The sequence below is a fragment of the Miniopterus natalensis genome, chromosome 4 (genome assembly GCF_054644295.1).
Source record: "Miniopterus natalensis isolate mMinNat1 chromosome 4, mMinNat1.hap1, whole genome shotgun sequence".
In the NCBI taxonomy this organism is placed as follows: domain Eukaryota; kingdom Metazoa; phylum Chordata; class Mammalia; order Chiroptera; family Miniopteridae; genus Miniopterus; species Miniopterus natalensis.
Genome location: NC_142084.1, coordinates 22785037 through 22812617, shown reverse-complemented (window position 1 = coordinate 22812617; position 27581 = coordinate 22785037). Strand labels below are relative to the sequence as shown.

Below are 27581 nucleotides of genomic sequence, written 5' to 3'. Positions count from 1 at the left end.
TCTGGAATCATTTTTATTGCCTTTTCTTCTCAGCAGCGCAATTAGGCAGGCCCGAAGCAGGATTCCACATTTTCAGTAGGTCTGGGGCATTAAATAGGAGTGGAGTAGGTACTGAGAGAGGGCCTCCTAGTTTCTCATGTATTCTTTCTTTGATTTCTGTGTTATTCTACTGACCATGAGATTTCAACATGTTGGATATAGTTATTGTTATGCCTCACCTGGATTGGAGATGTGTGTATTTAAATTTGGGCACCTCATTTCCAGGATTATGAAATCTCTTTTGTTTGGAAGAAAAAAAATGTTCCCCCAAGGCCTAATGCTTAGCAGAAACAATTGCTACCTTTTGCCTAGTAGCAATTCCCAGGCAGTTACTTCTAGATCTTGTTCCTGGAACCCCCTGAACTCCTTTGTGGGAATGGGGTTGGCAGGTCCCTGTTAAGTGAGTCCAGCATTGGTCTTACCGCCGCTGCAGCTTCCTTCTTCTACCAAGGGTGCTGGACTCTGCCCAGGCTGCGCCGACCATGTCCTAAGCCTGGAAGCAGCCTGGCATTGCACTCCAGGAACATCCGCCAGGTTGCAGGAAGACCTTTGACTGGATGACTCCTCCCCACCCCCCAGTGCCACCGCTGTGCTTTAGGCTCTCACATTGCTTGCCTGGATAACACGGTGACCTGTGTTAGCCCTGCCTCCCCTTCCCCTTACCTCTAGTGTTTCTTCACAGAAGCCAAGGCGTATTGGTCTCCTGGTGCTACTGTAACAAATCAAGGCTTTTCCAGCTTCTAGAGGCTTCCTGCATTCCTTGGCTTATGGCTGCTTCCTCATCTTTTACCAACCAGTCTTTCTCACATGGCATCACTCTGACACTCCTATCATCACATCTCCCTTTGCCTCCCTCTTCTAAAGACCCTCGTGGTGACATTGGGCCCACCTGGACACTCCAGGATAATACCTTCATCTCAAGATCCTTAACTTAATCATACCCACCGAGTCCCTTTGTAAGGGAACAAACATATTCACAGCTTCCAGGGGTTCAGATATCAACATTTTTGGTGGGGCTAAGACTCAGCCAGCCTCATAGTGTAATCTTTTAAAAAGACACACCCAGCCGCATCTCTGCCAGATCCCTTGCGTGGTGCTCCAGTTTTCAGATGATAAAGACCTCTAGTGGCTGGGAGCCCCATGAAAGAACTGCCCAACCCCTTCTCCACCTCCTCTCTGCTTCCTCTCTCCCCATGCCGCCTCTGGCTTGCTGTTTATGGTTCAGGCTTTGCATATGGTGTGCTTTTTGCCAAGGATGCTTCTCCCTACACTCCATCCCAGGCCTTCTGAGGCTTCAGAAGAGGTCAGGCCTCCCTGGGATGCTCTTATAGGGACCTGTGCCATTCTGCTATCACAGCTACCACAGGTTAACAGCTTTGCATTTATTTAGGTGATAATTTGATTCATATGTGCTTCTCCTATGTGATAAGTGCGCCATGCGAGCAGGGACCATGTCTCTTTTTGCCCATCACTGCATCCCAGCGCAGTGCTTGGCTGTGGTAGGAGGTTAGTAAGTACTTGGGAAACCTGGGAATGAGTGAATAATTGAAAGAATGTCAACAGCCTTATCATCACTCTCTATCCCCTGTATCCTGCTTTGTCGTCTGCACAGCATTTGTCACCCCTTCTACTGTCCCCTCCCTCCCCCAGAATGGAAGCTCCATGAGAGCAGGGACTTTGTGTTTGGATTCATGCTTCTGATCCCAGGTCCTAGAGTGATGTCTGGTCCGTGACAGGCACAAATATTTAGGGAATGACTGATCTGTTGGATGGTTAGACTCTCTCATAGAGTTTTCATATCTGACGCCTCTTTGAAATCGAGTATTATCAACTTCATTTAAATTATCCAACCCAACTCAATAACCAGGCAGATTGGCAGAGATCTTCTAAAATATTCACCTGTTTTTGTGAGGATTCAGTGAGGTAATAAATGCAAACCATTTGCTGCTCTTGTCAAGAAATACTTGAGCCCTTGATAGTTTAGAATTTTTACTGTGTCTGTTGCAGCTCTGTGGTGGGATCTCACACACAGAACTGAGTGACTTCTTCTGCCTCTTGCACCAAGATGGGCCTCAGGTCTTGCAGCTGCTTGAGGAAGCTCCAGGAAGGGGCTTCAGGTGGGAGATTTGAGCCATAACTTGTGCTTTTTCTTGTTTTGCCTGCAGATGGCAGCACGGCCTGGACTTCTGTGCAAGGCAGGAAGACCTGGGCCTGGACAGCAGGGAAACAAGAAAGTGGACTCTCTTCTCCCGGAGACCTGAATGCTAGCCACCAGCCATGGGTGAGTTTAGAGCCTGACCAGAGTTTTCGTCTCATCTGTTCCACGTTATTTGTTTGTTTTGTTTTTTTAATATAGGGGTTGGTGTAAATCACACAGGGTGGATTTTGAGGTAGTTTATTGATTTTCAGTTTGTTTACAAAAATAACAACAGTGAAACCAGAAGTATTACTAGAATGTTGCAGAGGGAATGAGGGGGCAGGAGTCACTCTCTGCACTGTGAGTGTGGTGTCCCTTCCTGTCTGCACCTTGGGCCCCTCCCCTTTATCATCCAGAGAGGTGGTACCCACCCAGAACAGTTCCTTTTAGTTCAACAAATGTGTGGTCATCAGGGAGTGTGAGGTGTTCTTTGCAGGGACCTCGTGGCCCTTCTTCCAGCTGTTTGAAATTTAAAGGGACAGTTTTTGTTTGTGTAGATACAGAATTGCATTCAAAAAGATTATCTACCACGAAGTTAAAATCAAAAGGCATTGCATCTACTTCTTCATATCACTTGAGTTTTCTCAGTTTTGTCTTTTCAAATCTTGTTTTGAAAAGCATGAGAAAGAAATATGTGTTAGTTCTGAGGTCTCATTTGAAGTAGCGTGGGATGAGTTTGGGTGGAGGATTGTGCAAGGACTTTTTTCCAGATGTATGAAGCAGGTGGGCGGGGGAAGTGGAGGCATGGAGGAGGCACGAGGCAGGAGCGTCTGGGTCCTGTGGGACACCCACGTGCTGCTGGCTCAGCTTCCCCGTGGCCCACGCTGGTGGCCACAGGGCACTGCCAGGCCATAGCGCGGCTGCCGCTCGCCTCCGGGCGATGTGCTTCACAGCTCAGTACCTCTGTGTCCGGTTTCACTCCGCGTCTGACTCACAAATCTCTGGGGTTGGCCTGTTGGTTTTTAGTAAAAGCAGGTGTTAAGGACAAATCGGCCCCCGAGGGACTTTGATAGACACACTCCTAAAAACATTTCCGGGCTGTTTGTTGTGTTTTTTTCTTATGCACCAGTTAACAGTTTTCAGTTTAACCGTGTGTTCCTTCCTGAAATCTTGACGTGAGGCTAGTCCTTGTGATTCGTTCTATGCTCCGTTGTTAGGGCGTTGCTCTGCTTGTCAGGTCTGGGGTTGGAGACATAGATGACTTTTTTTTTTTTCCCCACACAGAAATAGGACGGATTTGAATTTGTCTCCAATTTAATTTATTTCTATATCTTTCATTTCTTTCCCTTGGGAAATGGACAGAAAATTAACTTCAACTGAGTCAGTCAGCAGGGATTCTTGTGCATTATTTAGTGCCTGGTGGGTGGAAACATGCTCAGAGAAGAGGCAATTGCCCTCAAGGGTCACATGTTCTGGTGGGAGAGTCAGAACTTGGCTTCTAGGTGGGTACTGGAAACACCAGGGGAAACACTTTGTAAAGTATATGATTGTCTAACCACTATGCTGTGCACCTGAAACTAATAGAGAATGATACTGAATGTCAACTGTAATCAAAAATAAAATTTTAAAAAGAAATCTAAAATAAAAACAAAAACTTGGTTCTTTCCTGTTACCAAGCAGTATGCGCACTGCTGAGTGCCCGGGGTGAGTGCCCAGAGGAGCCCGCGTCAGGGAAGGCTGGGAGGCCTGCTCCTGGGTTGCAGTAAACTCAGATGGGAGGAAAGAAGGAGGTGGTGGTGGATCCAGGCACACAAGTGTGAGGGAGCAGGAGCGTCGAGGGGGAGTCCAGAGGGATCACACGGAGTAAGCTGGGTTGACCTGATTTTGGTGGTGGTCGGATTTGACTATCAAGCCCCAAAATTTGACTTAAATATCATCAAGAATGGAAGTAAAGACTTTTGAACAGTAGGACAAGCTTTCTGTTTAAAGTAGGGACTTTTATCTCCATTTCACAGCTGAGAAAAGCAGTGCTTTTATATCGTCTTTCCGAATAATGCTCCAAGGTCACACGGTTCATGGACGTTGGCTCTGCCAGACTCCAGAGTCCACACGCACCCTCAGCCTGCGTTATCTGCAGAGCACAGGTTGGTCTTGGGATCACCAAGGCTTCACCCAGCTCTGACCTTGTGTGACCCTGAGAGTCTATACGTCACTGCATGTGTTTGTCAGCATCACTCCCTGAGCTGAACTGATTAGGAGGAGAAGGGAGACTTTGGGTAAGTCACTTCCCAGCTGATCTGAGGCCCTGAGAAAGCAGGCGCAGGAACCCAGCCAGGCCTCCATGGTCTGCACAGCAACAGTCCAGACAAGTCCCAAATGCTGCACAGGCTGTCGGGAGTTTTGGAGCTCCAGGTCCCTGGACAAGCCTTTCCTCCAAAGTGGAAGCCGCAGGGCTGATCGTAATCAGGGCAGGGTGACAACACAGCTGCAGCCACCGCACAAGCTGACTCTTGTTACTGCCCTGATCTTCCAGCGCAGGCAGGAGACGTGAGCACTTGGTTTGTGCTGAAGTTTTCCATTCATTCCTTTATTCATGCCTTCATAGAGTATTCAGCAACTAGTTAAGCACCTAAAATGTACCAGGCACCACTCTGGGCTACGGGCTTACAGCAACAAACAAAACCCAAGCCCCTGCCTTCATGGAGCTTACGGTCCCATCTGGGAGACAGACAGTGCTCAGCACAGTGTCAGGGAGCGGTGGGCACTCTGAGGAAGAGTGAGGCAGGGAGAGGGCACAGAGTGACCGAGCAGTCCAAGAAGACTTCTCTAAGGAGGGGGTGTTTGAACAGAAACCTGATGAAGCCAGGGAGCAAGCCATATGAATGTCTGTGTTCCAGGCCAAGGGGACAGCAAGATCAGGGCCCTGAGATGGGATTGTGCGGGGAGCAACAAGGAGACCAGTGCGTCGGGGAGCCAGGCAGAAGAGTGGGAGGAGCAGAGGCCACAGAGGGAGGAGGGGACTGGCCACCCAGCCTTGCAGGCCACTGTAGGAAGGTAGGATTGCGTTCTTGCGCAGCTCTAAGGTGTATTTAAGGTGTGTTCTTGGTTGCTTGGCCTCTAAATCTGCAGGCCTCCAAGAGAGCCTTTGGATATGCCCAATATCCTTTATACACATAGCCTCTTTTCTGGTGACAGTAGTTACCATCAGTTCTGCTGTCTGCGACCATGAGCCCCCTCCCATGCAGAACTTCGCGGGGAGGGGAGGAAAAACTACATTTAGAACTGAATGTTGACCAGTTTGGCAGTGAAATACAATTCATGTTTAAGGTTAGAAAAGATATACTTGAATATTATGCTAAAATGTTTAAATTTTGGTTGGAGGGGCTCCTCCTCGACACCAATGGGGCCTTCAGTCATCATTGTCCTCCCCACTAGGAGCCAGGAGGCCCAGGTTTGTCTCCCTCCTCACCTGCCAGCGAGGGCTGAAGCTTGACCTTTCTGGTCTCACCTGTAGAATTTGACTAACCGTGGCATTCCTGCCCGAAGGGAGGGGGGAAGAAAAACTACCACTTATTGTGGGTCTTTCTCATCTTGGAGGTCTCTGATTCTGTGGGCAGATTCTACAGAATGTTCTTAAGGGAATTAGGGATATTCCTTAAGTCATGTCCAAGGGGTTGTGGTTTATATTTATATTACGCAGCCCCCCCTCCCTTTTTTTTTTTTTTTTTGCTTTCAAAACACTTTTACATCTTGATCTTTATAAAGTAACTCTGTATGTCACAGCAGTTAAGAGCTTGGAAAAATGAAAGCCAGTCCACCTTTACTAACTGTGTGACTGGGGGCATGTTCCCCTGACTTCCCTGTTTCTCCAGTTTCCTTGTCTGAAAATGGGAATGAAAACAGTCCTTATCTCAAAGGCCACTCAGAGGATAAATGTGCTGATGCAACCAGCCCAGTGCCTAGCTCAGAGTAAAACCTTAGTGAACGCTCGCTATGATGATGACCACATGTAATAATTCCCCTTTAACATGAAGGAAAGCTGAGACCAGGGAGGTTAAGTGACTTGCTTAAGGTCATGTAGAGAGTTAGAGGAAAAGCCAGAAATAGATATCTCAGCTCAAGGGGTTCTAGGCTAGTGTTTTCTCCCTGGAATTCATTTTGGTCTCCAGGGGAAAAAATGATAATATACACAGACAGTTCTTGCTGAGTTGAACTCTTTGACAGCTGGTTTTGACTTTTGTAGGAGGTTGGTGGACAGCTTCCTCAGCATACAGGACGGTAATCCTAGGCACTAAGAGCCTCCAGGGAGGGGTATCTGTGGGGCAGAGAACAGTGAGCCTCCCTTTTTGGTTTGCGAGAGACAGAGAAGTTGGGGGTGGTACGTTTCCAGTACTCCCCACCTTGGCTTGGTCCTGGCCAGATCCTGAAGACTCTCACCCTCACCACTAGGTATCACAAAGGCTATACCTGGAGTGGGGAGGGGGCTAGGACAAGCTCGCAGGTGGCAGGTGGGCACTCTAGAACTCTCTATCCCTGAGCAAAGCTGAGCTCTCACTCCAGTGGCAGGACTCTGCAGCTCAGACCAGGAAAGGGTGTGGGAGGCCTCTCCCTAAGGGCCTTTGGAAAAAGAAATCCGATTTTGCCCTATGGGGCAGGGACAGCAGATGCCCTTTCCAGCTGCTCCAGTCACCCTGTCACCTGAGGATTGTTGCCACTGGTCTTATACACAGTGGTGCCCCTGCTCCTGGCAAATTCGACTTAAGGACTACCCAGTGGGTTTTCCCAGGAGCCAGACTGCACTTAGAATTTTGCTGCAGGCAGTATAGCACAGGGGAGAAGTCCACAATCAGTCAGGCCTGGGTTTGAATCCCAGCTCTGCCTCTCTGTGTGTGGGCACGTGGGTGTGTGCTTGAGAAGTTATTCAGCCTCTTCAACTCTCAGTTTCCACATCTGTGAAAAGGGAACAAAAATACCTACCTCACAGATTTGCAGAATGAATTAAGTAAAATAACCTGTGTGAACTGCTTAGCACGTGCCTGACCCGTGGTGGCTATTTTTTATCACCCTTGTCATTATTATTAAGCATAACGGTGGGCCCCACCAGCATGCGGGTGGAAACAGCGTTCACGTGCATCAGCCATGACGCAGGAGCCCAAAATGTCTGAGCCAAAGAGCTCAAGCCTCTTTGCTTTCTTGTTGTTTGCAGTCATTTCTGTTACCCACAGAGGATGATTACGCTGCTGTTGTTTGTGCCGTGCCATTTACTTCCGAGCTTCTTTTCTGTTCTCAGTGTTCTTGAAAGAAAAAAAATGGTTACAAAGCTGAAATGTAGGAGGGTTTGCTCCACTAGAAGTTTTGCTATTGTCTTCTTTAGTCCACATAACAACCAAAGAGACAGAGAGGTTAACGCCTAAGGCTGCACGGCTTTCATGCAGCCAACCTGACCTTCACAGGTCCAAGTGCAGAGCCACACTCAGCCGGTGCTCCCTCCCTCCACAGGGCAGTGGTTGACCTGGTGGACTTGAGAGATCAGGCAATCTGCTCCGCCCCCAGCCCCCTTTGTGGACTGAGCTGTATCACAGAGGGGGATCTGTCCTATTTTAGAAGCTTTCCTGAGAACACTGCGGGTCCTCGTTTAGTAGCCATTTCAGCGTCAGCAAGACCAGTGGCTTCTTCTTTGGTCTTCTGGCAGTGACCCCATGAGGCCAGTCGTCCATCCTCACGAGCAGTTAGGTACCCAGTTTGAAAGTGTGCCGAGTCCTCCGGTGGACACGAGGACAGTGAGGGTGATGTCCCACTGGAGTGCGGATGGCAGGGCCTTCTGCCACTCTGACTGTGGTGTGTGGCATCCAGTGCGAGCGTAGCCAGACATCATCCCCGCCTGCTGTTCTGCCAAGTTGCCTGACCACAGCTGGCTCCTTCCTCACAGTTCCCCGTCCACCTGTCTCTGGGAGCAGAGGGAGTGGTGTATGGGCCTACTGAGTGGCTGGAGGGGCTGAGTGGCCATGCTAGGCCTGGCCTGCAGCCCCTGAGGTCACTGAGGGGAGAGGTAGGGGTAGATCCACTGCAGCCACCGGAGGGTTATCTAGGGTCCTCAAAGCCGAAAAACTAACATACCCTTTGGGGGTAACTTCATTCAGCAGGCATTTATTGAGCACCTTCTTTGTGCCTTGAGAGACCATGTGAAAGAGAACTGATGTGAGATGGCTGCCAATGGCCACCAGGGAGCTCCGCTGCTCTCAGAGGATCCCAGGGCTGGCCGAGTGGCCAGGTTGGCTGTGTTGCTGTTATTCTGAGCAACTTCCATGACAACCAGGAGATAAATACCTGAGGTCAAGCAAAGCCTGGAGCAAGTTTAGGTGTCTGGATAGGGTGGGATCTGTACTGTTATTTGGATCTTAAGATACCAGAATCTTCTGGGTGGCCTGTTCAATATGCTTATTTAGTTCCTTAATTAATAAGTCCCACCCTATTCCAGAAAGGATTCAAAGTGGCTCCAGCAGCAGGTCTTCTAAAGGGAAGGTATCCTAAGCTTGCTCTGAGTAAAATGTTGGGGTTTAGACCCCATGTGGGTCCTTAACTAGCAGTCAGCTCAGCAGTGTGCCCCCCAGGGCTGGCTGCCTGGGATCACAGCTTTTGCTGCCAAAGCTGGTTTGCAGTGTTTCTGTGATCACCTCCTGGTCCCTTTGCAACAAGTGGCACCGACACCTTCCTGCCTTGAGACAAATCATGTGACTTAAGAGAAGCAAACTTGACCTCAATTACCAGGTGCAAATATCAGTCACTGAGAGAAACCAGGAGGCCAGTGTCAGGTCGTTTCAGCCTCTGGCGTTAAATATTAAGAGTGCACTGTTTAGGGTGTGATAAAGGCTGTCTCTCTCAGTTTATGATTTCCAGTAAACCAGAGGGCTTCAAGGAAGGGCCAGGGGCAGGTGAGAGACTGCAGGCCTGGCCCTCCACTGAGCTGGCAAAGCAATTTCTGCAGGAGTGGGAGGAGCAGGAGCCAGGCCACAGCTTCTCAACGCTGGTCCTGTTCTACAGCAGAGCCAGGAGCCCCTCCGCCCCGCCCTGTGAGGCAGGGCCACCGTCTGCACCCAGCTAGGCAGCTACGTGTATACTCTCGGGCGGCGAATTGGGAAAAGGAAGACATCTGTCCTCAGTGCTAACCACTTTGCCTGCTTCCTGCTGAGTGTGAGGCCAGCTAGGAGCCCTGGGCACATTCCTCTATCAGTCTGGGCCACAGGCCGCTGGAGCTGCTGTCACAGAAAGCTGGAGGAGCACTTCCAGCATCTGGGACATGCAAACACATAGGCCAAGATTCCTCGGCATCTAGCCACAAGGAAGCTGTAGGCAGGCAGCATAACCCCCTTTGCCCCAGGAAGGGAACTGAAGTCCCCTCCCACCCTCCAGTGCCACAAGGGAGGCCCTTCTGGGTTTCTCTGAGCATCTAATCCAACAGCAAAGACAGAAGACATACATCAAGTTGAATTAGAATGCAGCAACAATAGCGCGCATTCATCTAACAAATATTTAATGAACACTTTGCCTGGCATACAATCGTGAACAGACAAGGCCCCTGCTCAGATGGAGCTGGCAGATAGAAAATAATTAAACAAACACATAAATCAAATGTTAATGCCAGAAGTAAGTACGATGTAGCAAATTAAAACAGGACATTAAAGCAAGTGACTGAGTGATGACTTTGGATTGGGTGGTCAGGGATGGCCTCTGAGGAAGTGGCATGTAAGAGGATACTTGAAAAAGAAGGTTGAGGAAAGAGCAGGTCATAAGGTGACTTGTCCTGCTGTTGGGGCAGGAGAGCCAGGGTGACAGGAGGTAAGGAAGAATGTTCTAGAACATATAGCTTGGTTCACTAGATGCTTTTGGATTTGTGACACTTGTTTTTTTATTTTCTGAATTATGCCCCAAACATTCATTCAGTAAATCTTCACTGAGTGCCAGCAGACTCTGCTGGATGGCGGGGGAACCAAGATCAGTATGTCAGGGTCTCTTCTTAGGAGATGTTCAAGCTGTTGAGAGAGGTAGGCCAGAACATCAAGACTGTGTGGTAAGTGCTGTGGGTGAGAGAATAAAGAGGATTAATGGGAGCACACCGAGGGGCTTCCCAACCCCTGTGAGCATCGAGGGGAAGAGACTCTGTCCAGTACGGCTCTCTGAAGGAGAAACACCTGCAGGGTCTTGGAGAATGAGGGGAGGTTAGCCAGACAAAGAAGAGGGTGTGTGTTCCAGACGGAGAGAGCGGCCTGTGCAGGGGCCTGGAGGAAGGGTATACAAACATGGGAAGGATGCTGGAGGTGCAACAGGTGGCTGAGAATCTTTGCTCTGGAGCCTGTGCCAGACACTCAGAATAACTTGGGGAGTTAAGACTGATTTCTAAGGGGCCAAGTCAGCAGCAGCCGAAGACTTGAGGAAAGGGCACTGAGGTTCACGAGCTCAGATCACCGTCAGAGCCTCCCTTCTCACCGGAATCACCCCATAGGGGGCACCAACTCGCTCCTCGTGGCCGTTTCCCAAATCGAATAGAGCGTTCAGCTGACCCAGGCACCCAGGTGGGAACATGGAAGTGTTTGAACAGCCATGTGAATACATTTGACTACTTGGCTTCGGAGGGAACGGGCACTGAGATAAAACCTATTAATCTAAGGTTTTGCATACCTTCTTTGCAAGTCTCATGAGGCTGAGAACAGCTTGTCATCATATAAAGGCACTGTTATCATATCCCTGGAAAAGCATAATTTGATCATAAAGAAACAATCCTGTGCTCATTCCAGCCTGATAGGGAACATACGGCTTTCATTCTTTCCTCTTAACTTCTCCCCTTCTTTTGTTTCCCTCTCTCATCCCCAGCCCCGGAGTCCCCGATTATCTTTTTTTACACACTCATCACTCCCTCAAAACCCTCCGATATAGATAACAATACCTGATTACTTGGCAGTCACCTCAACCATGCGTGACCTGTTGAAAACCAGGAAATAAGCAGTAAGTAAAAAAGTCAGCCAGAAAGAGAGCGAGACAAGAGGGAGAGAGAAGACCAAAGTCCAGAATTAGCTAACATTTATGGAGGACTTGTGGCCTTGCTTTACTCTGTTCAGGGCACTGTGCTAAGCTCATCACATTCTCTGTTTTGTTTAATCTCCCCCCAAGCTCTTCTCTTTGCCCCTCCAGACCTCCCGCCACCCTCCCTGCCCGCCCTGTGCCCTGGAAGGCTGACTGCAGTGCGCTGCAGCACCAGCTCCCTGGCCTCCGGCTTCTGGCTACGTTTGGCAGATGGGAGTACAGGGAAATCAGTGACACAGACATTTTTTCCCCCTGGGTCCCCATCAGGTCACTTCAGGCCAAGTGCATCATTGCCTGGAGCCCACAGATCCTGCCAGACACCCATTCCGACAGCTGCCATCTCTGGGTTCCCCGCTGCTTTCCACCCTTCAGCCCTTCGGCAGAGGCAGGAACAGCTAGCTCCCCGCTGTGGCTAGGCCTGAAGTGCTTCACTGTACGGTGCCGGTTTCCTTAAGTCCCTCTAGTTTGAGTATGCCATCTCTTTCCTACAAGACTCTGACACTATGATAAACCGTATGTGGCAAGCACGATGGTATCCCCATTGTAAGACAGGGATCCTGAGGCTCAGAGACATTTCACATCTTGTCCAAGAGCACACAGCTAGTGAATGGTAGAGCTAGGACTCAAACCCAGGTGTAGGTCAAGCCATTCTGTCGCATTGCTTCCCACACACTCAAGACCCCTTCCCCCAGACCCCACTAAATACCCGCTTGCTCTTCCATTTTGTTCCCTAATCCACAACCATTTAAAAGGAGTAAAAATAAAAAATGCAGGCTTCCAAGTAAATAGTGAGAAGTGGCTGGTGACAATCTGAGATGGAGAAAAGGCATAGGAACTGTTAAAGATATAAGCCCAAGCCATAGAAAAGAATGAAATCTTCCCATTTGTGACAGCATGGATGGATCTAGAGGTTGTGAAGCTAAGTGAAGTAAGTCAGACAGAGAAAGACAAATACCATACGACTTCATTTATATGTGGAATCTAAAGAATAGAATAAATAAATAAACAAAATTGAAATAGACTCATAGACACAGAGAACAGGCTGATGGTAGCCAAAGGAGGGTGAAGGGGTTAAGAAGTACAAATTAGGCCCCGGACAGTGGTTAGAGCCTCAGCCCACCGACCGAAGGGGTTGCGGGTTCGATTCCTTGTCAAGGCCACGTACCTGGGTTGTAGGTTCCATCCTGGCCCCGCTTGGGGTGTGTGCAAGAAGCAACCAATCGATGTTTCTCTCTCTGTCCTTCTCTCTCTCCCTCCCCCCTTCCTTCCCTCCCTTCCCCTCTCTCTAAAAAAATCAATGGAAAAAATATCCTCAGGTGAGGATTAACAAAAATAACAACAATAATAATAAAAAGTAGCCCAGCTGGACGTGGCTCAGCGGTTGAGCATCGACCTAGGATCCAGGTGATCGGGGTTCGATTCCAGTCAGGGCACATGCCCGGGTTGCGGGCTCGATCCCCAGATGGGGGCGTGCAGGAGGCAGCTGATCAATGACTCTCTCATCATTGATGCTTCTATCTCTCTCTTCCTCTCCTTTCCTCTCTCTGAAATCAATAAAAATATATATATATTTTAAAAAGGTAAAAGCCATTTTTTAAACAAAAAAGAAGTAAAAATTGGGCCCTGGCCAGGTGGCTCAGTTGGTTGGAGCATGATCCCATACACCAAAAAGGCTGCGAGTCTGATTCCCAGTCAGGACACCCCCCCTGTCGGGGAGGGGGCATACAGGAGGCAACTGATCTATGTTTCTCGAATCAGTGTTTTTCTCTCTCTCCTCTTCTCTCTCTCTCTCTCTCTCTCAAATCAATAAATGTATCCTCAGGTGAGGATTAAAAAAAAAAAAAAAGAATTACAAATTATTAGTTCAAAATATTCATGGGGATGTAAAGCACAAGATAGGGAATATAGTCAATAATATTGTATGGTGGCAGGTGGGTACTTGAAATATCGGGGGAGAACTATTTGTAAAGTTTATGATTGTCTAACCACTACACTATACACCTGAAACTATACAAAATAATATTGAACATAAACTGTAATTGAAAAATTTTTTTAAAATTGTATGGGCCTAAGAACTTAAGGAGCCTTCAGGGTCCACACTTGCCATGTCTTCTGTGGATTCTGAGGGATAGAGGCGTTGACATTCCAGTCCTCTAGAGCCTGAAGTCAAGCTCTGAATTTGCCAAAAGAGTTGATTTGGGGTTGCCTAATTCTCCCCGACACTGGTCTTTATTTTAATCGCCAGTTTTCATGCTTAGTTTGTGACACCCCAAGCACAAGGAAGAGGTTCTTTTTAGTCCTGAAACTGCTGATTCAGTTTGCATGAGGATATTATTTTTTAAGGAACTTTCAAAAACACCTAAAATTTAATTGTAGCCATAGTTTGCTAGAGAATCCCTGGGTGCAGAATTTTCTCCACTTCCCAGCATTTACAGAATCTGATGTCACTTGAGGTTGGAGGGAGACTGTGGGGAGAAGGGCCGCGAGCCACTCAGCAGGCAGAAGGGCCTTTATTCTGGGACTATTACTAAGACAGTAAACATTTGACTATTCTCTTGATGGCGTGTTTGGTCAGCCCTTCAAGATCTTAGCTAAAGGAGACCACAAGAGGGCTGCTTTACATTTATTTGATTATTGGTAAGGTTGGCCCTTTTAAATATCTTTTACATTTTTATTTATCTTGATAATTCTGTTCGTATGTATGTTAGAAACTGCTAGTTGCTTTCTAATATCCATTCTCCCGTCTTTCTCAGTGACAAATCCAATTTTTAGCTGAGACCTTTATTATTTAACTTAAACACTATGTTTCCCAGGCGCCCTTGCTGCTGGGTATGGCCATCTGACTGAGTTCTCACCAATGAAGTGTAAGTAAAAATGCTGTGTGGGACTTCCAAGAAGACCCCTTGAAAGGAGAGAGGGATGCCCTTCTGCCCACCTCCCTTTCTTCATCCTGAGTCCTTAAATGAGGGCACTATGACTCCAGCTTCAGCACCCAATATGGACCATGAGAGCTGCACCCTAGGGATGGGGCAGAATGAGCTGGAAGAAGCCTAGATCCCTAATGACTCTTGGAGTCACCATATCAGCACTGGACTGACAACCTCTGGGACTTTTTTTTTTCTTAATGTGAGAGAGAAATAAACTTCCATCCTGCTTAAGCCCTGGCATTTTCTGCTTTATGTAACTGAACCAAATTCTAAACAATACAAAATAAATGCTCTGTTTTGTTTTGTTTTCTTGGAGCATTTTTTATTTTATTACTGATCTATGTTTTTTATATATAAAGGATATTTCCTCTCCGTAAATGTTGTGAATGTTCTAATTTTGCTTGCCTTTTGATTTTGTTTATGAGTTTTGTTTTTAATAAATAGTATTTATTTTAAAGTTGTTAAAAATTTCCAGACTTTTAAAATGCCAGTTGCTCTTGTGTTTAAAGTCCGTATCTCTTCAGATCAGATAAGTATTCACCAATATTTTTTTTAGCTTTTTAAAAATGATCTCACCCTTTACATTTAGCATTTTAGTTCATTGGTGAGTGTGTTGGTGAGTTTTGAATCTTCTGCAGGTCATGAGTTTTTACCCCAGCTACTCTCCTGAGTTGTAGGACAGGAGCCAGTGTCATCTGTCATTTACGCCACCTGTCCTGGTCCCAGCCTCCCAAAGGCCAGCACCCTCAGCACACATGCCCCCTCCTGCTCTTGGGTCACCTACCTACTACCCAGGATAGTACTCTGGGCTTCTGGAACTTTTGTCCACTCTACTCCACCCTGTGTTCCACTCTACTCCAGCTCAATTCTAATTCCTGTTTACCTAGACCAGGCCATTGCACGACTTCCCAACTCTCCCGGGAGCTTTTTGTCACTTTTTTCGTCTGGGAAGGCAATATGAAGAATTTTTCTCCCCAAGTAGACAGGGAGCTTTTTAAATTAAAATTTTGTTTTCTGATAAGAAAAATGAACCATGTTTATCATCTAAAAAGCTGGAAAATACAGAAAAACACCAAGCAAAATAAAACCAGAATCTCTCTATTACTACTACTGTGTAAACACACATGAAAAATGAAAGCCCTACCAGCCCAAGCGGTGAGCTTTGGCAATAGTTTTTGTTCATGAAAATTGGATCATGCTGTATATCTTGTTCAGCCCCTGGCTTTTTACAAATAGCAATAACTTTGTACCTCTTTCTAACACAGTACAGAGAGACCTGCTGCATTCTTTTGCAAGGCTGCATTGTATTCTATGGCTTAGCTGTACCATTGTTCCACCTTCCCTCCTCCAGATGAATTCGAGTCTTCCATCCTTGTGCTAATACACACGAGGCTACCATAAACACCTCCTCTTCATTATTCTTTTATGCCCTTGTGCTAGTGTTTCTATAAGATTTCTAACACGAGGGTGTTGAGTTCAAGAGCACATACATAGTAAATGATAAATGCTGCCAGTTGCCTCTTGTCAAAACATTGTACCAATAAATGCTGTGTCCTTTTAAGTGATCTTTTCACCAGCCCATTAGCTCCCCACTGGTTCATTCCTCTTTCTGCCGCTGAATTACTTTTATAAATTCAGATCTGATCGTGGCTTCCCTGTCTAATGGCTCCTCACTGCCGAGATAGAGTTCAGACGCTGAGCATTCATCCAGGATCCTTCTCAGTCATTTTTTATCTCTGGGAAGCAGACAGTGAGATGGAATTTGAGATGCAGGAGATTGATTTATTTATTTGCGGGGGGGGGGGGGGTAATGCCTGTGAAATGTGAAGGGAAGGGAGCAGGAGTAGGCAGGGAGAGGGGAGTCTTCAGACTGCAACTGAGATGTAATTCCTGGGAAAGGAAAGGGGGAAGGAAGGAGGGCTGAGTGGGAAGATTCGCCGACTGTGATGTAGTTTCAAGAATGTCTCAGCCAGTTTGATGGGGAGCCCCAGCCGAAGATTGCCCATTAGAGGAGTCCCACTGGGGGCAGGAATGAGGCCCTAGCACCCCTGCTGTAATCTGCCATTGGCTGGGAGCTTCCCAGAAGGCAATGTGGCCTTGACTTGAATGGTAGGGCAGATCCTGAAGCTGAAGACTGTCACTCCGGGCAGCAGATTCTCTGAATGGCACTTGTCCATGACTACCTTAAACTGTAGTCTACCTCTTATTTTCTCTTTCCCTGCTCCCAGACCCCGTGTTCTGGTGCCACTGGCCTGCTACCTGCCATACCACACACGACCAACTGTCCATACCACCTCCCATCGCCACCCCTGACCTTTGCTCCCTCAGATGTTTCTGCTTGGAATGCTGCTCCTTCCCAGCTGTACCCATCAAAATCCTAATACGTTTACAAAGCGCAACTCAAGTGTCACCACTCTGGGTCACCTTCCCTGATCCCACCATACAGAATTACTTGCTCCTTGCGCCTGTGGTGCTGTTTGTAGATTAGTACTTCCCAGGTTGGAGTATCCTCTCAGATTCTTATCCCCTCAAACCTCAAAACCTAGCACAGTGTAGGCACATGGTAAATGTTGACTGAAATATTTCCCTGCTTTTCTGAAAGTGCCCCAAGGTTGCAGAACTCCAGCTCCTGGCGTGGTTGAAAGTCAGAGTTTTAAGACTAGGGCATGTCTTCCTCTGTTTATGTTTCGTTCACGATTTGGAAAGACCCCAAAGGTTTTGTAAAGTCATCATTTTAATTGTCTCTGGTAAGCAGATGGGAACTTTTGGGGGGCTTCCCTTTTTCAACCACATTTTTATGAGTTGGGCTTTTGCAATTCTGCATCACTCACTCTCCTTATAGGTGTAAGATGGGCCTTTGTGAAGCCTGGGATGAGATCTCCAGGTTGGATGAGAGATCATTTTCCAGTCGGTTGTTCATAGAGTGGAGGGAGCTGGGAGGGATAGAAATCATTTTTCTCTTCCTCTTTCCCACACCCACCAGTTAACTTCCCTGGGAGGAGACCTGTGGGAAGTGGCTGAGGGTTTCCTGGGCGGGCATAGGAGGGTTGACATCAGGGCTTGAGGATAAGGGTGGATGGAGAAAACAGAGGAAGAACCTCTGGCCCTCTCCATCTCCTTTAGATATCTCTTGGCTGAGGTCCCTCAGCTGAAGGAGACTAGGACTGTGGTGGCCACACCCTCGACTCTCCCATCAAGCTCTCCAAGCTGTTGGGCCCTCAGGGGAAACCCTGGCCGTGTGCCTTTGCCTTCTCTATCTGGGCGCTCGGTGCTAGTGGAAGCAGGGAGTTCCAGGCTGAGTTTGACAGGGGTTAGGAATTCTTAGAGGCTTCGCAGTGTCAGGAAGCCTGTCACAGACCCTTATCTCTAGATCCACAGGCTCATCTTCGGAGACTGTGAACCTACCTTTGCCCCTTAAGTGGTATCAAACTGTGCATTTGGTGGAGACCCAGCTCTCATCAGGTTCTTTTTTTACTAGAAAAGTCTGTGATCCAAACCCTGCTTTAACCCAAAGAAGAAGAACCTTTCTAATAAAGAAGAGAGGATGTTTTTCTACAAGAGACAGATTCCTGTTGGATTGCCAGCACTGAGGAATGGAGACTCCCAGGGGGATTCTAGAAAGAAGCCCAGATCATCACTTTCACACTGTGATTGTCCCCCGGGAACTTTGTGTTCCCCTCCCCTTGTAATCAGAGCTTCTGGGTTAGGGACCATATTGATTCAGTTGGCACAGATCCAGAGAGCTGAACTCCTGAGAGCTGGATCAAGTAGTCCGATGCCCACCTCCAGGAGGACAATCCAGAGACAGAGCAGACCCTGCAGGTGTGTGAAGGGGTAGAAGGGAGCCGTGTTGACCCTGGTGGGCATGGAATGTCTATGAGAATAGAATAGTCCTAGGTTTTTAAATGAATTCCAGCATAGTCATTCTAAAACCTCCTAAATACCAAGTTCTGGGTATATTCTGGTCTCTATTTCTGAATACAGTTCCAATGTTCTCAGAAACTGTCAGGAGCACATGGTGCACAGCAGTGGACAACGAAGGAAAAGAAAACCAGAAAAGGGGGAAACTGCATAAAAAGAATCTTCTCAAATGAGAGTAAAATACTGAATTCAGTTACTAAAGCACTGAACTTGAATGTGACAGCCTCTTGTTTTGACAACCCCACTACTTCTATTTATTTAAGTGCTGACCACAGTTATAAGTAGGGGACCATGTCTGTTGAGACTTCCCAAGGGTTACATAAACGGTTTGGATGGTTATATATATTTTTTAAACAACAGTTTCTGAAAACACTGAAAAAAAATCCCACTTATTTCACAGTCGGGTGCTGAACCAGCCCTGGGAGTCCCTGGGAGGCCTTGCAGAATCACTTCCTCCTGCTTGCAACAGGGGCAGGGCCCTGGCTTGGTCAGGAAGCTCAGAGACAGTCTGGGAGGAAGAGTTGTGCATTGGGAGGGGGGACGAACCCTCAGATTGCTCCTGCTAAGGACAGCTGCATCTCGTCCTCAGCAGAGAGCAGGGGCCCAGGATGCAGCAGACGTAGGTCTTCTGAGGGCTCAGCCCTCGCAGGAGGGAGCATGTGATCCAGACAGGCTCTTCCAATTTGAGATTCGATATGACAGTAGAAGCAGGGCTCCTGAACCCCAGTGTCAGGGTGAGAATTTCCCGTCTTTCTTAAGGTCTTAGCAGCCTCCGTAGCCTTGAGGGTTTCTCAAACCTGAGGGCTTGAGCTTCATCAGAGAAATGCCTACGTCTCTTTTGACACATCCTAGTCACCAACTCTTGTCCCCACTCTGAAAAACCATGTAGACAGAAACGCTGGCCTTCTGCCCCAGTGGGAGTGGCTTCAAGGAGAGGCAGCAAGGAGGCCCTCCGCTCCAAAGTCATTGTCCCCTCATGTTTCAGCGGCACCTCAGTTTTCCCATTAGAAATATATTTTCAGTTTCTCACTCTCCTTCCCCAGGTGTTATTTTGGACATGCAGTTAGCTAAAGATGCATTACTCATTAGTGTAAATAAACTTTATCAAACCGATACACTATATTTAAAGAGGGGCCGGTCCAGTGGTTCTCAGCCTCTTTGAGGTCACGCACCCCTTCTAGAATCTAAAAAACTAGATGGGCCCATTCCCCAGGAAAATGCCCAAAGATCCGGGATTTTGCATACCATTGATGGGTTTCAAAGACCCCTTTGACCCTATCCGGGAGTTCTGAGTCCTTCTTATGAGAGGATGGTAAATGGGCAAAGGTGGTAGTGAGGGGTGGGGAACGGGGACAGACCAGGAACCTGGCTGCTGCTAGAGATCACTTTGTGGTTTTCCCCAAGGCCAGTAATGTGAACATATCAGAAATGAATGTCTGCCACAGGCCGTAGTCACTGCGCCCCCCAGAAAGGAGGTATGCTCCGCCAGCAGTGATGCTGGGGACTGTGCACCGCATCTCTGAGCTCCCGGGGCCATGTAGATGTATCTCAGTGAAGCTGGACGGGGAGAGAACGGTGCTGGCTTTCTGCTGGAGGAGGCAGAAGACAACTTGTGTCATGTGGTGGGTTGGAGTCCTCTTGGCAAGGGGACAGGGGCTAGCAGCCTGCCAGCCACCCCCCACCCCCCAGCATGGGGCTTGGTCACTCCAAACTACATGTTCATAACCTGGAGTCTGAGTTCTCTTCTCTTTTCTTCGGGAAAGTCATTTTAAGAGGCAGCTTGTGATTCCCTGGGTGTTGTTCTCTAACTGGGGGAAACATAGGGGAAGTTTTTGGATCCAGACTTCATCCAACGGCATCACAGGGGATTTTGAAAGCGAGGCAGCATAGTGAAACAAGCGCAATGACATGCTGCAGTCCCGGGCTTGCTCGCGAAGCTCCTCTTGTCTGTGGTGACTCAGGGCGGGGAGAGTTTCCTCTTTCCAGTCATCTGGACCAGTGTTAACACTTCTCTCTGCAGGCTCTGGCACAGAGGGCCGGAGCAGGGCCTTTACTAAGGGGAGTCAGCGGGGCTTGCGGGCTGGACCCAGTTTAGCACACATGAAAGGAGGTGGTCCTTCTCTTGACCCGTCAGCCAGGGTCTTTCTCCCCCACAAAACTATCCCAGCACCTGGCATAACACCCCATCCAAATTGGGCACCAGGCTCACCTCTCATCTGCATCATATCATAGTACAAAGCCCAGGTTTTTCAGGTCACACTCAGGCAGGCCCACCGTCATGACCAGATGCCATCCTTCTCTGACACTCACCAGAGACTTTCCCCTTCACTTCTTTGTGCTTTTAATATGAGTGATTTTTTTGTTGTTACTTCTATGTTCACTGGATTTCTTGATGTTGAAATAAATACTTCTTAAACAGGACATAAAAAGCACTAGTCATAGATGAAAAGATAGATAAATTGACCTTTCATGAACTTTTTTGTTCATCAAAAGTATTATTAAAAGTGTGAAAAGGTGCCCTGGCCCCCATGGCTCGGTTGGTTGGAGCGTTGTCCCGCACATCAAAAGGCTGTGGGTTTGATTCCTGGTCAGGACACATACCCAGGCTGAGGATTCGATCCCCAGTTAAAGCACGTGAGGGAGGCAGCCGATCAATGTTTCTCTCTCACATTGATGTTTCTCTCTCTCTCTCTCCCTCAAATCAATTTAAAAAACAAAGAAAAAAGTGAAAGGCAAGCCACGGACTGAGATTGTCAGCAACATACACGACAGAGGACTTGCATCCAGAATGTTCAAAGAACTCTTACAAGTTAATAAGAAAAAGACAGACAAAATAGGTAAGTGTCTGGAACAGCAACATCTTCAAAGTGGATATCTAAGTATCCAATAAGCAAATTAAAACTTATATGATACCTGTATACCTCTATGCCCCCAAAGGACCAAAACTTTAAAGACTGAGAATACCAAATATTGGCAAATCCTTATATATTGCAGGTAGGAGTGTAAATTGGTATAAGCTCTTTGGAAAACTGTTTAGCAGTATCTACTAAAGCTAAGATTGTACCCATTCCATAGACCATCAGTTCCACTTCTACGTATAAACTCAAGAGGAATGAGTGCAGATACCCACCAGTGTTTGTAGTGTTTTTATTTATAGAAGCCCCAAAGTGGAAACAGCTCAAATGTCCATCAATAGAATAGATAAATAAATTGTGTCATATCCATACAATGGAATACACCACAGCACTTTTAAAAAAGAACAAATCATGGTGACACCTAATAACATTGATGAATCTCACAGAGATGTTGAGTGAAAGAAGCCAGGTAGCAAGAAAGTGCATATTATATGATTCTAGGCTCCTAGAGGATGGGACCACACCTTTTCTCTCTGAAACCTCAGTGCCCAGAATATTTCCTGTCGGCGGGCCCTCAGTAGATGTTTGTTGACATCTACTCGTGAAGTAAGACATGGCCTTTACTTCTGAAGGTGTTTTCAGAGTAACATTTGTGTGTGTTAGAGTGAAATCAGTCTGGGAGACAATTAACAAATGATTGCAGTTCACTGTAAAATGAAGCAGAAAACGCATGCTGTAAAGAGAAACAGAGTCAGCCAGTGTGGCTCAGTGGTTTAGTGTCAACCCGTGAACCAAGAGTTTACTGGTTTGATTCCAGGGCAGAGCACATGCCTGGGTTGCGGGCTTGATCCCCAATAGGGGATCCCTCATCGATGTTTCTATCTCTCTATCCCTCTCCCTCACTCTCTCTAAAATCAATTAAAGAGACATATTTAAATGAGAAGCAGAAATGAAGCCCTTTCACCAGAATAGGGCTGTGGGTTCCAGGAAGAGGCATTCGCAGGTGGTTAGGGGATTAGGAGGGCCTCCTGAAAGCAGTCGTATTGAGCTGAACTTTGAAAGATGGTTGAGATGACAGCAGGCAGAAAAGGCCTGAGAAGGGGTCCCAGGCTCAGGCAATGGCATAACCAGGTGGTTCTCAAGCTTTGGTGCATGTTTGAATCACCTGGAGGATTGGTGAGAACAAAGGTGGCTGGGCCCCACCCCAGAGCCTCCTCTGCCTGATTCAGCAGGTCTGGGGTAGTGTCTGAGAATCTTCATTTCTAATAAGCCCCAGGTGGTACTGATGCTGCTGGTCTGGGAACCACACTTTGAGAGCCACTGGCTTAAGCCAGAGCCAGCTGGTCCAGGCAGTGGCATCTCGCCTGAACCACAGTGTTAGATAAGAGAAGTTCAGAATGGGAGGGGGTGGACAGATGGAGTGGGCCTGGAGTTCTTTAGCTGCTGTCTGAGGAGTTTAGAACTAATTCTATAGACTTAATTTAGGGCCACATGGATGGACATGTGTAATAGCTTGTCTCCAGATGTCACACTCCAGGGCCTGGGTACCCTCAGCCTGAAGCTTAAGGCTATACAGATGTGCTAGTGATAAACACACACCAAGTTTGGCCTTGTAGAGACAAGCCCCCCCCACAGCACACCTGCAGAGGAAGACACCATTTACCCTGATGGACAAATAAGGATTGAAGAAAGGCATTATTTTAATGCAACATCAGGACCATTGTAGCAATGTGATACGTGCATGCGTGGGGATGGCAGGGGGAAGAAGACTCTGAGATCGACCCTTCAGGCAAAAGCAGCAGTTTTACTCTCAACAAAGAGATCATTGCTCTGAATTCTTTCTCGTGGCCACAGCCCTCCCAGACTCCCAAGGACACCACACACACGCCCAGTCCATTTCTATCGCCAGGGAGACACCTAGATCCAGATTTCCCCCAATGGTCTCTGTTTGGCTAAGGAAGGAAGGGAGTTAGTGGCCTGGGTGGGCTTTGGCTGGGAGGCACACTCTGTGAATGCCACAGGTAAAGAGTTCCCACCCCTCCCTGGGGACATCCTGGTCAGGACACTGGACCAGCAGGGCTCGCCCTTTCTCACATGACACAGGCACAAAAAGCAGATGCCATCTGTCATCCTGGGACTGGCTTCCACGGAACCTCCAATAAGCTACACTTACTGAGTATCAACTCTCTGCAAAGTAATCTGCTGGGTGTGGTAGAGAAAGAGATGAATCAGCCTCAGACCTGCCCTCCAGAAACCTACAAGTCAGTATGGGGGAGGGTGACAGAGGCCATTCTTGATCATTGAAAATGCTCCCATCTGATCCCTTGTTTTCGTCTCTGCATCCCTGGCTTAGGTCTAGCTGCCTCTTCTCCCTCACTTAGCAATGCTGGCAACCAGAGGCTCTTACTCACTCAGCAGGTTCTTGGGGTCACAGAGATGAGTAAATCTAGATGCTTGGGGTCTGGTGAGGAGCTCTTCCTGTCCCATGCTGGAGATAGGTCAGTCTTGAGCAGGTACCCTTAGCCCACTACCTCTGCTGCTGGGACCGTGACCATAAACTGTGGGCTGAGGAAACCTGAGTCCACTTGCTGAGTGGGCTTCACATTGACAGAGGGAGCCTGCCCCCAACCCCACCTCCACCCCACCCCCTTTGCATCAGCCTGTCCCAGACCAACCCAACCACAGGCCCCCAGGGGGCCACAGTTGCTGCCTGCATGATGGCCCGTGGGAGGATGATATGGGGCTCAGGAGACTGCTGGCGTCCCGCTGACTCCCTGAGGACCTCCTTCCTCCTGGAGTTCCACCTGCCTTTTCCCTTAGGGCCACAGGAACTGGCTTGCTCCCTCCTCACCCTCCACTCCCATCTGCAGGAGAATCACCTAAAAGAGAGCAGGGGAGCCAGGCCGGGCGTGGCTCAGCGGTTGAGCGTCGACCTAGGATCCAGGCGATCGGGGTTCGGTTCCCGGTCAGGGCACATGGTCAGGTTGCAGGCTCGATCCCCAATGACTCTCTCGTCATTGATGTTTAGATCTTGCTCTGCCACTCCTCATGTGTGGATTAAGGGCAAGGCACCTAACCTTTCTGAGTCTGTTTCCTCATCTGTAGAATGGAGATAAGGACCTTGCTTACTTCATAGTATTGTTCAGAGGCACAGGGAATACTGGGCAAAATTCCTGTCTCTAAACTGCCCTGAGGCCTAACAGAGAAGTTGGACAAGCACGCACACAGTGTGATGTGTACCATATCAGAGGCATGTTTGGGGTGCAATAGTGCGAAGAGCGGAGGCAAACTAACTCTAACAAGGGGAGACTGCAGAGCTTCCTGCCCGGGCCGTGGGGCGTGTGGCAAGGCGAAAGTAACTATTCAGAGCTTTAGACTCTACTGTTTGTTTAACACCAGACACTGTGTTAAGTATTTTACCCATGGTTTATTTAGTCCTCACAATAAGCCCGTGAGATAGGTGTTATCATCCCCATTTTACAGATGAGCAAACTAAGGCTGAGAAAGGATGGTGCATTGACCTGGTATTTATTAAGCACCTACTACAGGCTAAGTGTTGCAGACATAACAGTAAACGACGCAGACCCAAGTCCCTCCCTCACGGAGCTTTCATTCCAGGAAGTCACTTGCCCAAGATGAGTCTGGAATGTTCCAGAGCTGAGATTCAAACCCAAGTCTGGTAGCCTCCTGGACTTGTGCTTTTCCCACCTTACCCCAGAACTCACTGCCCCTCAGGACATTGCTCCCATAGGAGGCACAGAAACTGTCTCAGAATTCAGGAGCAAGGCTGGGTCAGGGAGAGGAGAGGAGCTGCCATTTCTGTAGAGCCCTGTGTTTCCCCACAGCCTTGCCCAAAAGAAAGGTTGAATGCCTGACCACTCAGATGTTTTCCCCGGGGAGGGATGGAGAGAGGAGCTTGCCCAAGGGGGATTTCAAGGGAGGATAGGGGTGCTGCCTGCGCTCAGCTAGAGGGTGACACCCTCTTCCTGGCTGAGGTGGGGAATCCCTTTGGATTTCACTGGGGTTTATGGGAGGGGCCTACCGGTTTTCTACTTCTCAAGCCCTCTAGGGAGGAAAACAGGACCAGGGTAAATCAAAGGATTAAATCAGCCTCTGGCAACTGAGTGACCTCTGGGCTCTGTGAGGTCTCAGCTCAGGTCTGCATTGCCTTCAGCCTCAGGCTGCCTCTTGATCTTAGGACACCTGTGGCACTCCCACTGGGCAATGACATTTTCTTCTAACACAAGGAAACAATCAGAGATTTGCAAGCCTCCTCCACTAAAAAAAAAGATACAGGATTGTTTGTTATAGCATTTACTCATAGTAGCAGTCACCTGGAAGCTATCTAAATAGCCAATGTTTGAGTATTAAATAAAATATGATAAAAGTATGCATTCAATGGAATACCATGCAGCCATTGAACCCACCATGTAGGAGAAAATTAAATGACATGAGAAGAGTACTCATAAAACTTTAGTCAAAATTCATGACTAAAACAATATACACAAATAAGAATGGATAGCAGGATCCCAGTTTTAAAAATTATGTCTATATGTGTACATAAACAGTGTCTCGAAGGGTGCGTACCAAATGTGGACAATAGTTCTCTCTGGGTAGTGGAACTGTAAATGACTTGTTTTCTTCTGTTTTCAATATTTTCCAGTTCCTGTAGTGAACATACAAGTCTTTTATAATCATGGAGAAAAAATCTCCACAATGTATTTTAGAGATAGAAGAAAGAGAGAATGTCATCTTTTGGCTCTGTACTTAGATGGCCCTAGGTCACATTCAGCCTGGGGAGATTTGGAAGCCCCAGAGTACTTGGGTAGAGGCCAGACTGAGGAGAATTAGCTGGGCATCCCTGTCTTTTTTTTTTTTCCAATCCTCACCCAAGGATATTTTTTCCATTGCTTTTCAGAGGAAGTGGAAGGGAGAGAAGAGAGAAACATTGATGTGAGAGAGACACATTGATTGGTTGTCTCCTACAAGAGCCCTGACCACTGGGGCTGGAGATTGAGCCTGCAAACGAGGTACGTGCCTTTGGCAGGAATTGAACCCAGGACCCTTCAGTCCGAGGGCCAGCGCTCTAATAACTGAGCCAAGCTGGCTAGGGCTAGGCTTCGTTATCTTAATGTCATCTCCCAGAGAGGCTACCAGACCACACAACCTGGCTGAAGGAGGCCCCTCCCACACTTTTTCTCCCTCTTTCACCCCATTTTATTGCCTTCATTCCACTTATCTGCAGCTGAAATGACCAGCCTGCTCATCTGTTTCCTTTGTGGTTATTTGTCTCTTCCACAGAAGGAGAGCCCACGAGAGCAGGGCCCTGCCTGTCTTACTCCCTCTGACTTTCCATCTGGAGAAGGGGCCCTAGTGAGACCTTGGTGTGTAAGGACTGGACCAGCCCCAAGTTGTGGGCATGGATCCTAAGGCTACACGTGACAGTGAGAACATGGGAATAACTGCATGGGCGTCTAGAAATAGGCAGAGAGCCAGCTCATGGGGCCAGAACTGCATGAAACTCTGCTACCTGGAGCACCTGGTCCAGCTTGGTAACAACGGCTGCCATTTGCAGGTGTTGAGGAGGTGCCAGCTTCATTCTTTACAGTTTATAACTGAGTGGGAGCCATTTACCATGTCTTCCCTTTCCTCCCTGGAAGCAGACCAGCGCCTCTGCTGCGGCCAGCCTGCTCTGCCCTCCAGCTCACAACTTCAGCTCCTCTCTTTTGAACCGGTTGCAATCAGGCTCTCATCCCAACCGTTCATTCTACCGCATCTGCTCTTGACCAGGATTACCTGTGACTCCAAGATGCTGAATCCAGCTGTTAATACCCGGTCTTTGTATGATTTGACCTATCACAGTGGATTGCTCCACCCTCCTTGAAGCCGTTTCTCTCCTTGTACTTGCTGCTCCTTCTTAGTGTCCCTGGCTGAGTGAGCAAATGGAGCTTGGTCCTTGGACAGCTTCTCTGTTGTCCGCCACCCCGTTGGTGATCTCATCCTCATAAGCTACCTGCTGAGCACTCCAATATCTTCATTTCCAACCTGGACCTCTCCTCTGAACTCAAGGCTCAGGTATCTGCCTGCCTGCAGGCCTCTCCACTTGAACATCAAAAAGGCATCTCCTACGTAACATGTCTGAAACTGAGTACCTTATCTCCACCTAGCATGCTCTGCCAGCTGCTCCTGCAGTTCAGGAACGGCAGTCCCATCCTCCCATTTGCTCAGGCCAAACATCTCAGAGTCCTCCTTGACTCCTTTATTTTATACCCACTTCCAATCCATCAGCAAATCCTGTTGGCTCTACTTTCTGGAATCCGACCATATCTTAGTATTTCCATGCTACTTCTCGAGTCCACGCCACCATCGCCTCTTGCCAGGATTTCTGCCTGTGTTCTACCTGTGCTCCCCAATTTATTCTCAACACAGCATCCAGGTTACTTGTTAAAATGTGAGTCACATCATGTCACTTCTCTGAGTAAAACTTCCCAGTGGCTCCTCTCTGAGTTGAAGCTCAGGTTCATACGGGGCCTTCTTTTAATTCCCTGCATACCCTGGAACCTCTCACTACCTCTGTGATGTCCTGTCTTTCCTCCTCTTCACTCACTCACAACTCCAGGCACA

General features: G+C 48.0%; 1 long non-coding RNA gene across 1 annotated transcript in view; it reads left to right on the top strand.

Annotated features, from left to right (window-relative positions):
* The first annotated feature begins 1796 nt into the window (after nucleotides 1–1796).
* The window catches only part of LOC107525023 (uncharacterized), a 46443-nt gene continuing 20658 nt past the window's right edge, over nucleotides 1797–27581 (top strand). Inside the window, exons 1-2 of the long non-coding RNA XR_001602022.2 lie at nucleotides 1797–2320; nucleotides 20822–20939. This is a non-coding gene — a long non-coding RNA (uncharacterized LOC107525023). The remainder of the gene's footprint in view (nucleotides 2321–20821; nucleotides 20940–27581) is intronic.